Source organism: Acomys russatus, chromosome 3 (genome assembly GCF_903995435.1).
Source record: "Acomys russatus chromosome 3, mAcoRus1.1, whole genome shotgun sequence".
In the NCBI taxonomy this organism is placed as follows: domain Eukaryota; kingdom Metazoa; phylum Chordata; class Mammalia; order Rodentia; family Muridae; genus Acomys; species Acomys russatus.
The window spans coordinates 32,828,318-32,846,177 of record NC_067139.1 but is presented as its reverse complement, the minus strand read 5'-3'; the positions used below and the strand labels follow the sequence as shown (position 1 = coordinate 32,846,177).

At 40.4% G+C, this 17,860-nt stretch overlaps 1 protein-coding gene and 1 pseudogene across 1 annotated transcript in view; one reads left to right on the top strand and one right to left on the bottom strand.

Moving 5' to 3' along the window:
* Cenpp (centromere protein P) overlaps positions 1-17,860 on the top strand; it is a 195,698-nt gene that overhangs the window by 52,696 nt on the left and 125,142 nt on the right. The gene's annotated exons all lie outside the window — the stretch shown is intronic.
* LOC127186883 (KATNB1-like protein 1) lies at positions 8,718-16,086 on the bottom strand (annotated as a pseudogene).

Genomic DNA, 17,860 nt, shown 5'->3' with positions numbered 1-17,860 from the left:
AGCAAAATCAGCCAATGGTTGTGGCTGGCCCAGGGCAGGGTTCCACATTAAAGCCAGGCACAGAGATGCTGGAGCAGAGTCTACTTGTCAGAATGCCTATGGTTGAACTTACTCTTCATTTGACTAATTCTGCATAGGCTAAACCTCCTATCCTAAGGCGTGTGAATGGTCTTTCTGGCATGGCTAGCCTATCCTAAAACTATTATATGTGGCCAATCCCCCAGAACAAAGACAAAACTTTCAAGAATAACATAATCACATCTGGGAAAATAAAGCCAAGTTCAGCCACTCTTTAGGAAAGCCAAAGCCCTTAAATACAGTTCCCTATAGAATTGTTTGAAACTGAGGCTGTTTTCCATTTTAGAAAGAAATGTTACATTCTGGTGAAGAAGTCCTTAAATTTCCTTATTAGACATGAAAGCTGCTGAATGCTTTAGGTATCAAACCCTGGGCAAGTGACTAACTAAAGTGCCATTAGCATATCAAAGCGAACACTGGCCACCAGGCTCCCCTAGCATCCCTCAGTCCTACCTGTTACAGGGCATGGTTAGCATACCCTGTGCTTCCCCCTGAATTTTTCCAGCCCAGGGGTAGGATTTCCACTCCCCCAGAGGCTCTTCACTATATAATTCAGACATTTTGCGCTCTTGCTGGAGCACGTTCTCTCTCTCTCTCTCTCTCTCTCTCTCTCTCTCTCTCTCTCTCTCTCTCTCTCTCTCTCTCTCTCTCTCTCTCTCTCTCTCTCTCTCTCTCTCTCTCTCTCTCTCCCTCTCTCTCTTTCTCTCTCTCTCTCTCTCTCTCTCTCTCTCTCTGTCTCTGTCTCTCTCCCTCTCTTTCTCTCTCTCCTTTTTCTCTCTCCTCTCTCTGCCAACATGGCCCCCACCCTCCACTTTTCTGTCTCACTCTGCATGGTGATTTCATTGACCCCTTGCTCTAAAGTTGGTGAACCCACCTTGAGAGCTGCTCACAACAAACCTACATTTATACAGGTGTGTTTGTACAAATATACTCTAATTTGGCTTGGCTTGGCTTATTGCCTTAAGTGTTTGCCTAATAGTCAAGAAGCTCTAAGTTCCATTGCTAGCTATGCATAAGAGGGGAATGGTGGCACCCATCAGTAACCCCAGCACCTGTGAGATAGAGACAGAAAGGTCAGGAGTTAAGGTCATTCACAGCTACATGGTGAGTTCTAAGTTAGCCTGTAGACCCTGTTCTTAAAAACAGATGCCAGGCAGATCTCATGAGCCAACCTAGTCTACATGTAAGTTCTAGGCCAGCCGGGACTACGTTGTCTTTAATAATAATAATAATAATAATAATAATAATAATAATAATAATAATAATAATAATAATAATAATAGAAAAAGAATTGAGTTTAAGAAGCAAGGGTTTTCTGGGAAGAGAGAGTGGGGTGGGGAAAGAGAGGTGGGAGGAAGAGATAGAGAACACTAACAGAAACCATAAGTTACTCAGTGGGTTGGTGTTTTCTTCTTCAAAATCCTCCTCCCCTGACTTCATAGGAAACTGTGTTTAAAGTCAGAATACTTGTCTGAGTTCTAAGCTTTGATTCCCTCTGTAGCACCACCCCCCTTCACGTTTATGTGATGAGTATTTTGCCTGAATGTAAATCTGTGCACTACCTGCAAGCTTGATACCCCAAGCAGGCCAGAAAAGAGGGTCAGATCCCCTGGAATTGGAGTTAAGGTTATGAACCTGCCTCTGTGTGGGTTTTGGGAGTTGAACATGGCTTCTCAGGAACAGTAGCAAGTGCTTTTAACCACCAGCTCATCTCTCCAGCCCCTAGGGAGGATCAGTTTCTATACATGTTGAAATATCATCTAATTACTGTAGAATTCTTTGTCCTCCGTAGTGTTCACACTTAGGACCTGACATTTCTTTGTGGTGGGCTAGTGTGTGCACTGAGGATGTTTGTAAGCACCTTGTTTCTTTACTCATTGCATGCCAGTAGCAGTAGCCCCGGGTGAAAAACCAAATAAGTCTCCTGACCTGCTAAAGTCAGGAGTCAAGGACAAAATTGTCCCTAGGCCTGTCATGTTAGGCCTGTCATGTTAGAGCCTGTCATGTTAGAGCCTGTCAGGATAGAGCCTGTCATGTTAGGCCTGTCATGTTAGAGCCTGTCATGTTAGGCCTGTCATGTTAGGCCTGTCATGTTAGAGCCTGTCATGTTAGGCCTGTCATGTTAGAGCCTGTCATGTTAGGCCTGTCATGTTAGGCCTGTCATGTTAGGCCTGTCATGTTAGAGCCTGTCATGTTAGAGCCTGTCATGTTAGAGCCTGTCATGTTAGAGCCTGTCATGTTAGAGCCTGTCATGTTAGGCCTGTCATGTTAGAGCCTGTCATGTTAGGCCTGTCATGTTAGAGCCTGTCATGTTAGGCCTGTCATGTTAGAGCCTGTCATGTTAGGCCTGTCATGTTAGGCCTGTCATGTTAGAGCCTGTCATGTTAGGCCTGTCATGTTAGAGCCTGTCATGTTAGAGCCTGTCATGTTAGGCCTGTCATGTTAGGCCTGTCATGTTAGAGCCTGTCATGTTAGGCCTGTCATGTTAGAGCCTGTCATGTTAGAGCCTGTCATGTTAGAGCCTGTCATGTTAGGCCTGTCATGTTAGGCCTGTCATGTTAGAGCCTGTCATGTTAGAGCCTGTCATGTTAGAGCCTGTCATGTTAGGCCTGTCATGTTAGGCCTGTCATGTTAGGCCTGTCATGTTAGAGCCTGTCATGTTAGGCCTGTCATGTTAGAGCCTGTCATGTTAGAGCCTGTCATGTTAGGCCTGTCATGTTAGAGCCTGTCATGTTAGGCCTGTCATGTTAGAGCCTGTCATGTTAGGCCTGTCATGTTAGGCCTGTCATGTTAGGCCTGTCAGGATAGAGCCTGTCATGTTAGGCCTGTCATGTTAGAGCCTGTCATGTTAGAGCCTGTCATGTTAGGCCTGTCATGTTAGAGCCTGTCATGTTAGGCCTGTCATGTTAGGCCTGTCATGTTAGGCCTGTCATGTTAGAGCCTGTCATGTTAGGCCTGTCATGTTAGAGCCTGTCATGTTAGGCCTGTCATGTTAGGCCTGTCATGTTAGAGCCTGTCATGTTAGAGCCTGTCATGTTAGGCCTGTCATGTTAGAGCTTGTCATGTTAGAGCCTGTCATGTTAGGCCTGTCATGTTAGGCCTGTCATGTTAGGCCTGTCATGTTAGGCCTGTCATGTTAGAGCCTGTCATGTTAGGCCTGTCATGTTAGGCCTGTCATGTTAGAGCCTGTCATGTTAGGCCTGTCATGTTAGGCCTGTCATGTTAGGCCTGTCATGTTAGAGCCTGTCATGTTAGGCCTGTCATGTTAGGCCTGTCATGTTAGAGCCTGTCATGTTAGAGCCTGTCATGTTAGGCCTGTCATGTTAGAGCCTGTCATGTTAGGCCTGTCATGTTAGGCCTGTCATGTTAGAGCCTGTCATGTTAGAGCCTGTCATGTTAGGGCCTGTCATGTTAGGCCTGTCATGTTAGAGCCTGTCATGTTAGGCCTGTCAGGATAGAGCCTGTCATGTTAGGCCTGTCATGTTAGAGCTTGTCATGTTAGAGCCTGTCATGTTAGAGCCTGTCATGTTAGGCCTGTCATGTTAGGCCTGTCATGTTAGGCCTGTCATGTTAGGCCTGTCATGTTAGGCCTGTCATGTTGAGCCTGTCATGTTAGAGCCTGTCATGTTAGAGCCTGTCATGTTAGAGCCTGTCATGTTAGGCCTGTCATGTTAGGCCTGTCATGTTAGAGCCTGTCATGTTAGAGCCTGTCATGTTAGGCCTGTCATGTTAGAGCCTGTCATGTTAGGCCTGTCATGTTAGGCCTGTCATGTTAGAGCTTGTCATGTTAGAGCCTGTCATGTTAGAGCCTGTCATGTTAGAGCCTGTCATGTTAGGCCTGTCATGTTAGAGCTGTCATGTTAGGCCTGTCATGTTAGGCCTGTCATGTTAGAGCTTGTCATGTTAGAGCCTGTCATGTTAGGCCTGTCATGTTAGGCCTGTCATGTTAGGCCTGTCATGTTAGGCCTGTCATGTTAGGCCTGTCATGTTAGGCCTGTCATGTTAGAGCCTGTCATGTTAGGCCTGTCATGTTAGAGCCTGTCATGTTAGGCCTGTCATGTTAGAGCCTGTCATGTTAGAGCCTGTCATGTTAGGCCTGTCATGTTAGAGCCTGTCATGTTAGGCCTGTCATGTTAGGCCTGTCATGTTAGGCCTGTCATGTTAGGCCTGTCATGTTAGAGCCTGTCATGTTAGAGCCTGTCATGTTAGGCCTGTCATGTTAGAGCCTGTCATGTTAGGCCTGTCATGTTAGGCCTGTCATGTTAGGCCTGTCATGTTAGAGCCTGTCATGTTAGGCCTGTCATGTTAGGCCTGTCATGTTAGAGCCTGTCATGTTAGGCCTGTCATGTTAGGCCTGTCATGTTAGAGCCTGTCATGTTAGAGCCTGTCATGTTAGGCCTGTCATGTTAGAGCCTGTCATGTTAGGCCTGTCATGTTAGAGCCTGTCTTTAATCTCAGCACTTGGGAGACAGAGCCAGGCAGGACTTTTTGTTATTGTTGCTATTTGTCTTCTTAAATTCTAGCCTAGCCAATGCAATATAATGAGAGCCCGGGCGTGGTGGCCCACACATTTAATCCCAGAAGTAAGGAGGCAGAGGCAGGTGGATAGCTGTGAGTATGAGGCCAACATGGTCTACAAAGCGAGTACAGGACAGCCAAGGCCACATAGAGAAACCCTGTCTCAAAGCACCAAAAAACAAAACAAAACCAAAAAAAAGGGAAAAAAAAAAAAACAAAAGAACAAACAAAAAAAAAAAAAACCTAAAAGCTAGCCATCACCTAATTGTGCACTATAGCTGTTAGATGGGTGAGCAAACTTTTGGCATTTGCAGAGATGATTTAGCAGTTAAGAATACCTTGCTCTTCCAGAGGACCTACCGTAAATTGGGATCCTAACATCCAACTTGAGCAGATCACAGCTACCTGTAACTCCAATTCAGGGGTTCCAAGTCCCTCTTCTGACTACCTCAGGCGTCTGCATGTATGTGACAGACATATGGATGTTTACTCATAAATATAATAAAAAATAAATTGTAAAACTGCCCGTGAGAATACTAAGTACTTAAAACTTTAAAATCCAACATCCTGAGACCTTATGGCAAGCCTGCTAATCATAAATCTCTTGTATTTATGTGAGCATAGACCTTTTGTCCACATGAAAGAGAGTGTAAGTACTTTACAGACAAAGGGAGAGAGAGGTGATTCAATGTGAGAATGAGTTAATGCTTTTTAGAAAGTATTTTATCTGTGATTTTATATTTTCTTCTAGTGTCTAAATCTCTACATAATGTTTTCACAATCTGAACGCTTATAATGATGAAAGATGTGTTCATGATGCCATGCTACTTACAACAGCAGTTAGTTGTACTAACTACAGCTGCCTGTACTAGGCATAAGAGTCTTCATAGGAAATTGGAACAGCTAAGAAACTTGGGATTGTTAGCTGTTGTGATCTAATTTTATTTCCAGCTGTTCTTTTACTTTATTTCCAAGATTTAGAAAGAAAAAAAAAAAATGTGTTCAGAATCAGGAAACCAGGATTTTAGTTTCAGCCATCCTTGGAGACATAGGAATTCTTTATACCACAAAAAGTCTATAGATGAGGCTTTTTTTTTTTTTTTTTTGTATGTTTTTTTCTTCTTCCCTCCTGGAGCTGGTTGAATGTGTTATGTGATATGCGTGCATCTGTATTTTAGCTTAGTAGTCCCTAAATTGAGGAATAAGTTAAAAATCTTTGTTTCAGGTTATACACACAAGCTAGGTGTTTTCAGACAGTAGTATTGTGAGTGTTTTTCTGAAGGATCCTTTATTTTCATTTCCTTTCTAAAAGCTAAATGTGTTTATTTTTGTTGACTAATCATAGCTTTTTGGTGTGAGGTACATGTTTTATTAGTACTTACAAGCAGTGTAGCCCTTTTCAAAATATAACCAAACACTGTCGAGTGTAAAGAGATGTTTATGGTTTTCTTCCCTGTTATAATTACCAAGTCAGTTAATAGTCTGCATCTGGTACAGGTAACTGCTCTGCTGTAAAAAGTAAAGAAAATAATTTATTGTTCAGTTTCCCTGAGGAAAAGTGTTGATTTTTTTTACTTGCTTTATTTACTAAGAAATCCTTGGATTGGTTTGAGTTCACTTTGTCATTTCTAAGTAATAATAACAAATGACTGTAGACCTACAGCATCTGCAGTTTGAGCAGGGGGATTTCTGTGTCACAATTTACTTGCATATCTTTGGAGGGAGGACCTGAGCAGTTAAATTTGTTTTTTCTACTAGATAGGCGGAGTTTGGCTGCATTGTGGGGCTGCAGCCTTGTGGGGGAAATGGAGGGAAGTCTGCTGTCCCACCCTGGTGCCCCATTTCGAAGTGTGTTGAACTGTCCAGCAGTGATTTTGCTTTTGTTTGTCATGGGATATTGGATTTAAGACCCTAGTGAAACCCTTAGTACAGTATCTTGTGTCTAATATTAACCTTTTATATGAGTACCTATGTGTACAGAGATGCTGAGGCCATTCTGTGTGGCCTCTGGTCTGAGAAAGCCATGCTAGCACCCAACATTGTATAGTACCCAGACTTTTGGGAGGCAGGCCAAACATGCTGAGCAATAGTCACTTACTCTGAATACTTGAAGTCTGTGTGCTTTTTCTAGCCTTCCAGAATCCTGATGAGCATTGTCTTTCTTAAAAATGAGGACAGGCTAGCTTTAGAATAGCTGAATAATCAGTCACTCGAAGTTACCTAGCTTAGAAGTAGAAAATTAAGGTTTCACACCCATGTGTCTAATACCAGATTTTTTCTTTTCTTTTTTCAGTTGCCAGATACATAGTTTTGGTTTTGTTAAGGATAATTTTTTAATTAAAAGTTATTTTGTTAATTTAGAAGAAAATAAACAATCTCTAAACTTAACAATATTGAGAGTGTTCAAGTAATTACTATCTCCTTACATCAATCTATAATAGTCTCTACTCTAACTACTCAGTTCCTGCCACACTGCAGTGTCACTTCTTTGTGAAGTAGCTACTTCACCAAGCCCAGGCCAGAAATTATTATGGTATCCATAATTAACATGGTTTATCTTCCCTGCCTCTTTTTTGTTTGTTTGTTTATCCCTTGTGTTAGAGTAAGTTGCATGATTTTTTTTCCTTTGTGATCACAAGTTGAATTTATTAGGTGGATACCAAAAAGGAAGATGCCTTCAGAAGCCATAGAGTTACTTTGTACATGTGAAAAGGTAATGAAGTTAAAATAATCAGACTCAAATCCTTAGTCTCATTAGCATCACACTCCAACCAAACCATGTTAGCCTGTTTAAATGGTTCAATAAGACAATGAAAACTAGCACTCAGGAGGCAGAGGCAGGGGGATCTCTGTGAGGTTGAGGCCAGCCTGCTCTACAAGTGAGTCCAGGACAGCCAAGGCTACACAGAGAAACCCTGTCTCAAAAAAACAAAAAATAAAACATCAACAACAAAAAAGACGTTGAAAACTAAGATGAAAGAAAGGCTATATTTCCCATCTTAAGCTCTCAAGGATGATGGAGGTTTATGAAATTCCCATATCCTGAAAAATGACATCTTAGATACCTCACCTGCCAATCACAAAATTGTGTCACCTGGAATGACTCTAATCTGAAGATATAATAATCAATTACTACAACCAACATCCATTTCGCGGAGTACATAGCTATCTGGAATAATAGCTATACAAAACAGTGAAGTAACACTTTAAACATTTTCATAGCAAGAAAAGATGCTGGGGACGCTCCTCAGTAGTCACTGTGTTAAAGATGTACACTGGGATATGAAGAGAAAAATCCATTTATCTGTTCTGGAAGCTGGCAAGCCTTATCAAAGAAAAGCCATGGGGTGAGTCAGCAGGAGTGGTATTCAATTGCAATTCCATCTAAGACAGGTACAATCCAAACTGTTAAGACATTCCAGAATTGGGTACACTGATACTTCAAATGGTTATATTAAAAAACAAAAATGAAAACCACTCGCATATAGTTTGCTGAGATTTCATACTAACCATTAGAGCAGGTAGTGATGCCTTGTGCTGGGTTTAAAGTACAATGTCAGTGTTAACTGTAAGCCATTCTGAAACATTGTATATAACTTTTCTGAACACATTTAGTGACAAAAATTAGATTTCATATAAAATTAGAATTAATGAAGCAAAAAATAGAAATATTTAGTAAATTTACTCAAATGAAGTTTAAATGTTACAGAAATAAAAAAAAATTAGAACTTATATACAATAACAAGTGAATATAAACTAGACAACTCCATGAACATTTCCCATACAAATACATATTTACCTTTTTTCTTTATATAAGAATGACACATACAAATATAATATGAAGATTATGGGAAAAAATCAGAGATACTAAAAATTTATCAAGTTTAAAAAATGATATAGACTATATTTCAACAACATTCTACATGAATGTAAATTCTTGATTTAATTCCATGATTTTATTATGCCAGAAGCATGGTTTCTTTAATTTTTTTAAAGAGATATTTGTTATTATAACACATTGGCTTATCAATAATTAAGACATTTGTACATGATATCAGTGTGGACAAAAATTTAATATTACTTACTATGATGTTTTAAACTTTTGAAGTCTTTTCAACAGAAGAAAACAGCTGCACACATTTAAGTATTTCTTCATAAAAATAAAAATCAATGATTGGTCTTTACAGTTCCTGGTAATAAGTCCTTTTTGCATACTATAAATGATATTCTTATGTAGGACTGAGTTAGGACCCAGCAGTTCACAACAATGTTACCAAATGGCCATATAAAATCTGCATGCAACAAAGCAAACAGTCTCCATAGTGCATTTTCACCTCATTGAAGTTGAAGCTACTCCTTCTGGATATTTCCACTTCAATGTGAAGTAGATTGTTAGTATTTCATTAGTGGTTTTATTATGTGGCTTTTTAAAAGACAAAAATAAGTTTTATTTCTTCCACAGTTCGCAGTTCTCAGGAGAGACCTACTTTTGGAAATCATATAATCCAGCGCTGTCTGAATAACCAAACACTCTTTAGAAGATGAAATCTCTCAATGCAGCTGTAATAAATAAGCATCTATGTCCTTAGCTATATTTCCAGTATATCCTGGAACCAAAGTAAGATGGTTTTCCTGTTCCCATAATTATTCAACTGTTGCTTTAAAATCTTAATAGTTCCATCACTTATAATTTTTGATTTAGATGAGAGTTCCGACCACCACCTTTTTATTACTGCTTGAAGCCAGTTTAAGCCAATGATCACATATTCTTCAAATTTGCTTTGAAGACCTTACTAGAGGAAGTAAGTCTAAACAGCAGCCAAGTGCGATACATTGCTTTTCTTCCTGTAAGCTATTGGTTAGAACAGGAAGGCAATCTACCACACCCCTAGGTTTTCTATCCTTTCTAAATAAGCAACAAGTTCACTTATATTTCTCTTTCTCCAGAAAGTCAAAGCTACATTCAATCTCAAATTCCTGCTGAATAGAACTTGGGCCATTGTCTTGTGGTCCTGAGAAACCTCAGAGAAGAAACCACTGTGTTTTGATAATGGGCTTTCTGTCTGTGAGGAGCCAGACTCATTGGTATTATGGCTATTATGAATAAGGCAGCTATGTACATGGTTGAGCATATTTCAATGTTGTGTGGTAGTGCATCTTCTGGGTATATTCCAAAGAGTGGAATAGCTGGGTCTTGAGGAAGCCCTATTTCCATTTTTCTGAGAAAGTGCCAGATAGATTTCCAAAGTGGTTGTACTAGTTTGCATTCCCACCAGCAATGAAGGAGTGTTCTCCTCTCTCCACATCCTTTCCAACATGTGGTGTCAGTTGAGTTACTGATCTTAGCCATTCTGATGGGTGTAAGATGGAATCTCAGTGTCATTTTGATTTGCATTTTCTGATGACTAGGGAGGTCAAACATTTCTTTAAGTGTTTCTCAACCATTTGATATTCCTCTGTTGGGAATTCTCTGTTTAGTTCTGAGCCCCATTTCTCTATTGGGTTATTTGGTTTGGTGGTGTTTAATTTCTTGAGTTCTTTATATATTTTGGATATTAGACCTTTGTCAGATGAAGGGTTTGTGAAGATCTTTTCCCAGTCTGTAGGCTGTCACTTTGTTCTCTGACAGTGTCACCTGCCTTATAGCTTTTCAGCCTCATGAGGTCCCATTTATTAATTGTTGACTTTAAGGCCTGGGCTGTTGGTGTTCTGTTCACGATGTTGTCTCCTGTGCCTATGTGTTCCAGACTCTTTCCCACTTTTTCCTCTAACTGGATTAATGTCTCCGATTTTAGGTCGAGGTCTTTAATCCACTTGGACTTGAGTTTTGTGCATGGTGACAAATAGGGGTCTATTGCATTTTTCTACATGTAGACATCCAGTTAAACCAGCACCATTTGTTGAAGATGCTGCCGTTTTTTCATTGAAAGAATTTGGCTTCTTTGTCAAAAATCAAGTGACCAAATGTGTATGGATCCATCTTTGGGCCTTCAGTTCGATTCCGTTGATCCTGTAGCCTATTGCTGTGCCAGTACCATGCTGTTTTAATTACTGTTGCTCTATAGTACAGCTTGAGATCAGGTATGGAGATTCCTCCAGAGGATCTTTTATTGTTTAGGATTGTTTTGCTATTCTGGACTTTTTGTTTCTCCATATAAAGTTAAGAATTTTTCTTTCAATATATTCAAAATATTTTGTAGGTATGCTGATAGGGATTGCATTGAATCTGTAAATAGCTTTTGGTAAGATGGCCATTTTTACTATGTTAATTCTCCCAATCCACGAACAAGGTATATCCCACCATCTTCTGATGTCATTTTCAAACTCTTTCTTCAGAGATTTAAAGTTTTTTTTTTCAAATAGGTCCTTCACTTGCTTGGTTAGGGTTATTCCTGGATATTTTATATTGCTTGTGGCTATCATGAAGGGAGTAATTTTCCTAATTTCTTACTCTGCCTGTTTGTCATTTGTATATAGGAAAGCTATTGACTTTTTTGAGCTGATTTTGTATCCTGCCAATTTGCTGAGGGTGTTTATCATCTGTAGGAGTTCTCTGGTGGAATTTTAGGGGTCACTTACATACATTATCATATCATCTGCAAATAGGGATAATTTGACTTCCTCCTTTTCCATTTGAATCCCCTTGATCTCCTTTTGTTGTCTTATTGCTCTGGCTAGAATTTCAAGAACTATGTTGAAGAGATATTGGGAAACTGGGCAGCCTGGTCTGGTTTCCGATTTCAGAGGGATTTCCTTGAGTATCTGTCAATTTAATTTAATGTTGGCTATTGGTTTGCTGTATGTAGCCTTTATTATGTTTACATACGTGCATTGTATTACCGATCTCTCCAGAATTTTAAAAATAAATGGGTGTTAGATTTTGTCAAATGCTTTTTCTGCATCTAAAGAAATGATCATGTGGTTTTTCTCTTTCAGTTTGTTTATATGGTGGATTACATTGATGGATTTCCATATGATAAACCATCCTTGCATGCCTGGAATGAATCCTACCTGGTCATGGTGAATGATTGTCTTTGATATGCTGTTGTATTCGCTTTGCGAGTATTTTGTTGAGTATTTTTGCATCAATGTTCATAATAGAAATTGGTCTGAAATTCTCTTTTTTTGTTGGGTCTTTGTGGGGTTTAGGTATCAATGTGACTATGGCCTCATAGAAGGAATTTGGTAATATTCCATCCATTTCTACCTTTCGGAATAGCTTGAATAGTATCAGTATTAGCTCCTCTTGGAAGGACTGGAAGAATTCTGCCCTGAAACCATCTGGCCCTGGGCTTTTTTTGGTTGGGCGACTATCAGTGGTTGCTTCTATTTCTATAAGCGAAATAGGGCTAATTAATTTGTTTAGCTGGTCTTGGTTCAATTTTGGCAAATGGAATCGGTCGAGAAATTTGTCCAATTCCCTTAGATTTTCTAATTTTGTGGCATAAATGCCTTCAAAGTAGGATCTAACGATTCTTTGTATTTCTTTGGTGTCTGTTGTTATGTCTCCCTTTTCATTTCTGATTTTATTTATTTGGATAGTGTTTCTCTGTCTTTTAGGTAGATCGGCTAACGGTTTGTCTATCTTATTAATTTTCTCAAAGAACCAACTCTTAGTTTTGTTGATTCTTTGGATTGTTCTCTTTGTTTCTAATTTATTGATTTCAGCCCTGAATTTGGTTATTTCTAGACATCTACTCCTCTTGAGTGTTTCTGCTTCTTTTTTTCTAAAGCTTTCAGATGTGTTGTTACATTGTTTATGTGGGATATTTCCATTTCCTTTTAAAGGCACTAAGTGCTATGAAATTTCCTCTTAGCACTGCTTTCAATGTGTCCCACAAATTTGGGTATGTTGTTCCATCATTTTCATTGAATTTCAGGAAGTCTTTTATTTCTTCCCTTATTTCTTGCATGACCCATGTGTCATTAAGTAGAAAGTTATTTAGTTTCCACGTGTTAGTATGCTTTTTGTTATTTCTGTTGTTGTTGAAGTCCAGCCTTAGACCATGGTGATCTGATAAGATACAAGGTATTATTTCAATCTTTTTTTATCTGTTGAGGTTTGCTTCATGCCCAACCATGTGATCAATTTTAGAGAACATTCCATTGGGTGCTGAGAAAAAGGTATAATCCTTTGTGTTTCGGTGGAAAGTTCTGTAGATATCTCTTAGATCCATATGATTCATGACATTGATAAATGAAGTTATTTCCCGGCTTAGTTTTTGATTCAAAGACCTATCCTTGAGTGAAAGTGGCGTATTAAAATATCCCACTATTAATGTGTGGGTATCAAAGAGTGGTTCAAGCTTTGTTAATAACTCTTTTACAAATGTGGGAGCCCTTGTATTAGGAGCATAGATGTTCAAAATCATAATGTTGTCTTGAGTGACTTTACCTTTGACAAATACGAAGTGTCCATCCTTATCCCTTTTTATTAATTTTCATTGAAAGTCTATTTTATTAGATATTAGAATGGTTACCCCAGCTTGTTTCTTGTGACTATTTGCTTGGAATATTTTACCCCAGCCTTTTATTCTGAGGCAATGTCTGTCCTTGTGGTTGAGATGTGTTTCTTGAAGGCAGAAGAATGTTGGTCATGTTTATGCATCCACTCAGTTAGTCTATGTCTTTTTATTGGAGAATTGAGACCATTGATGTTGAGAGATATTAATGACCAGTGATTGCTAAGTCCCTTCATTTTTGGTATTTGTAATAGTCGAAAATTTTTTGAAGTTGTGATTTTGCGATGGTATAGTTACCTATTTCCTATGTAGTTTTGGTTGTAGTTGGACCCATTGGGGTGGAGTTTTCCTTCTAGTAACTACTGTAAAGCCCACTTTGTGGCTAAGTACTGTTTGAATTTGTTTTTGTCATGGAATATCTTGTTTTCTCCGTCAATGGTTATTGATAATTTTACTGGGTATAGTAATCTTGCCTGGTATCTCTGTTCTCTTAGGGTTTGCATAACCTCTGTCCAGGCCCTTCTGGCTTTCATGGTCTCTGCTGAGAAGTCTGGAGTAATTCTGGTAGGTTTGCCTTCATATGTTACTCGGCCTTTTTCTCTTGCCGCTTTTAATATTTTTTTCTTTCTTCTGTGTATTTTGTATTATTATTATGTGGTGGGAAGATTTTCTTTTCAGGTCTACTGTATTTGGTGTTCTGTATGCCTCTTGTATGCTCATATGCATCTCCTTCTTCAAATTGGGGAAATTTTCTTCTATGATTCTATTAAAGATATTTTCTGGGCTGTGGAGTCAGTTTCCTTCTCTTTCCTCTATCCCTATTACTCTTAAGTTTTGCCTTTCATTGTGTCTTTGATTTCTTGAATGCTCTATGTCAGGCACTTTTCAGATTTAGAATTTCCCTTAATGGATGTTTCCAGTTCTGCGGTTGTATCTTCAAGTCCCAATATGCGTTCTTCCATTTCTTGCAATCTGTTAGTTAAGGCGACCTCTGAGATGCTTGCTTTCTTTTCTGATGCTTCTCAATCACGTTTTTCTTCCGTGTGTTCCTTTATGATAGTTTCCATTTTGATCTTCAGGTCTTGAACTGTTTTAATAATTTCCTTCATCTGGTTATTTGTATTTTTCTGAAATTCTTCAAATGCCTCTTTATATGACTCTTTTAAATCCTCAGTCCTCTTATTTGCCTACCTTCTGCATTTGTTTATAGATTATATTTGTTTCTTCCCTTATCATCTTACTTACTAAGGACTTGAGTTCATTTTCTTGTATATCAATTGCCGTTGGGTTCTCCAGCTTGTTTTCATTGGGATTGCTGGGATCTGGAGATGCCAACCTGTTTTGGTTTTTGTTAGCATTCTTTCGCTGTCCTCTTGTCATTTTGATGACTCTGGTGCTGGGAAGTGGTTTGTAGTGACCTTCCCTGTTTGAGAGTGGATAGTTGATGCCTGATTATAGGTAGGGTGCCCTTGCCTGAGGGGATCAGGGAGTATTTCCCTGGACCAGGCAGGTGATTCAGATTCTACTCCTGGAGATTTTTCTCAATACCTTAGGCTCCAGGCTGAGTCATGCAAAGTAGGTTTCTGTTTGGGCCTTTTCACCGTACTACTATAATTCAGAACAGCAGTTTTGAGATCTAGATAAAGTCAGCACACAAGCCCCCTGGTTGTGTAGGTTGATCCCAGCTGCCTGTCCTTCCTGTTGCTTTGTAGCCAAGACCCCAGGTCGATCAGATCTTCTGGGCTGCACCTGTCTTTTAGCTCTGCCTCTATACTCTGTAGGAGCGTCCAGCCTCTCCCATGAATTTGGGAGTTCTTCCTGGGTCTGCAGGAGCTGACCCAGGGAGGATCTGCCTGTTGCAGATTACAGGATCAGTGCCTAGTGGGCCTGAGATATTATGGTTTCAGGCCACTGGCAGTATCCATGGAGGCAGCAATTTCCATGCCTCTTTAAGCCAGGACACTCCCAGATTGCTTTAGATCAGCAGTTAGACCCTGCAAGCATGACCGACAGCTCCCTGTATCATGGGAGGCCCTGTTGCTCCCACAAAAATGGACCCACCTAGGTTCTGTTGTTTGAGGAATGCCAGGTCAGTGCCAGCATCCCGGGCAGATGGCTGGCGACAATGGCAATTCAGACCACTGGCAGGAATCCCCTGTATCTTTTCTTTCGGTTAGTGAAAGCCAGGATTCTCCCAGATCACTTTAGGTCAGCAGTTAGACCCTGCAAGCATGACCCATGGCTCCCTATATCGTGAGAGGTCCTGTCGCACCTGCAAGAATGGACCCAGCTAGGTTCTATTGTTTGGGGAGTGCCGGGTCAGTTCTAGCTGCCCGGGAGGGTGGCTGGGGACAATGGAAATTCAGACCACTGGCAGGAATCCCCTGTATCTACTCTTTCCACCAGTGAAAGCCAAGATGCTCCCAGATCGCTTTAGGTCAGCAGTTAGACACCACAAGCAAGACCCACGTCTCCCGATAATGTGGGCGGTCCCAATTGGCTGTGGGAGCAGTCCATGCTGGTTTCTAACTGCCCCTGTTTGCATGGTCAATCCTTTGTGTCTGGCTTCAGATTGGGCCGAGGATGCAGTCCGCAAGCTACACGCCAGTTCTAGCTGGTCTTGGTGAGTCCCGCCACCTGTATTTCCACTCGGGCTAGGCAGGTGACCTCCGCAGTTTGGCGTGGTGTGAATGGAGAGGTTCAATCGTAGTTTCACACTATTCACTGGGGAAAATCCCTTCCCCAAATGGCGAGTTTGTGTTTTATGTGCCCGCTGCAGCTTAGTTTTGGATTCCATTTCAGAGTTTGGGGAGTGCATTTAGCACCTCCGTGCTGTTGCTTGTCCCGGGGTTAGACCCACTGGTAGTCTGTTGAGTTTGGGGCCCCACTCACCTACAGTTCTCAATATCCAGCAGTCTGTGGTTCCATTCATGTCCCTGGTCTCCTCGGAGTAGATCAGCTATGGTGCATACTGGTCGACACCATCTTGGAAACCTCTCGCCATAATCTCTCGGAGCGTCCCTCGCATCCCGAGCAGGGCTCCACTCACAGCCATTCAAACCAATTTGAATGACTTTTTAAATACTTATTTTGTTGAGCTAATGCTAATGTAACGTAATTCATCTTCTTAAATTGTATGAATTAATCATTTTAGTATTTTCAGGTTATTTTATCATCACAATAATTTTTTAAAACTTTATTATTTGTGAAGGAAGTCCTGTCATCAGTTCTTTTTTGAGACAGGATCTAGTCCATGTGAGTCTCAAACTTGCTGTATGTGGGAGAATCTCCTTGAACTCCTGAACTTCCTGCATCCACCCTCCACCCCCAAGTGCTGGGAGTGCACAGTTTAATGCCACCACACCAGCTATTGATTTTTTCTTTTTTACTTTTGATTCTTGAATAATGCTGCTGTGGATGGTCTTGAGCATACGTTGCTTGGTGTGAGCCTGTGTTCAACTCACTTGGGCATGCACCTGGAAATAGAAACGTTGGTTTATACCTAACTGGAGCTTTCCAGGTAGCAGCATCATTCTCTGTGTGTGTGAGGGCACCAACCAGTCTTTGTCTTCACCAGTATTCTTTATTTGCCTGTCTTTTGGTTGCTGCATTGTAATGAGAAAGGACTAATTTTGATTGTAATTTTGATTTACTGTTTTAATGGCTGTTTCTAAATTTTTAAATAATGGAAGTTAGAAAAATTGTCTGATCTTGCTCATTTCTTAACACTCACAGTATAAAATTTTCATTCATACTGAATAATTGCATTTATAATCCCATTTTGAAATATTTCAGAAGGATCAGTGGACCTTAAAGCCTGTGTCACAGGGATGCCCAGCTCATGCTGCTGGTGGTTGACTCTTGGGTTTCACTTGTGCCACAGTTGCTCATTGTACTCTTTTCCTGATCTCTCACTGCTGCACCTTCTACACTAAATAGCTTGATGTGGATGCTTGGATGGATGGATGGAGATTGTTTATGTTGAGCTTTGCAGGTGAGTGCTTTCTCTTGATGCTAACAATCTACTTAAAGCCAGGGGGGAAATGGGGGCTTCTCAGCATTCAGAAATTTGAACAAATACTTCCAAATTATAATGTTCCCATCTATTAGTTGTACCTTGTCTGAAGTTTTATCTTGTTTTTGGATTCTTTGCATTGGCAAACCCAAATTCATTTTTTTTAAAGATTTATTTATTATTTATACAGTATTCTGCGAACATGTGTGCCAGCAGGCCAGAGGAGAGCACCAGATCTTATTATAGATGGTTGTGAGCCACCATACGGTTTCTGGGAATTGAACTCAAGACCTTTGGAAGAACAGCCAGTGCTCTTAACCTCTGAAACATCTCTCCAGCCCGCATACCCAAATTGATATTCATTCATGTGTATCAGGAGTTGTGTGAAGCACCAGTTCCTGGTAAATAAGAGAGTTCATCACAGCACTTAGAATGTTCACCATAAAGCTTACTTAAAATACTTCAAAATGGACTAAAGAATGAAAGTGACTTGTAAGGTCATAGAGGTGATGTGAAGAAGCCTATAATGCTTTCTCGCACTTCTGTGGATGAGAGGAAGCTGAGGCTAGGTCTTCTGCCCCAGACTCCGCCCCTAGCTGGGTCTCAGGGTTCAGATAACTGGTGTGATCTGAGAAGAGAACACTTCATTCCCTGAGTTGTGTGCCTTAGATCTTAGGATAGCAACTTTGAAAATCAGAAATAACACCATGCTAGTACTGAACCAGACCACATATCTAGCAGAATTAGAAATACAAGTATGGCCCAGTGGTGGACGTGCACACCTTCA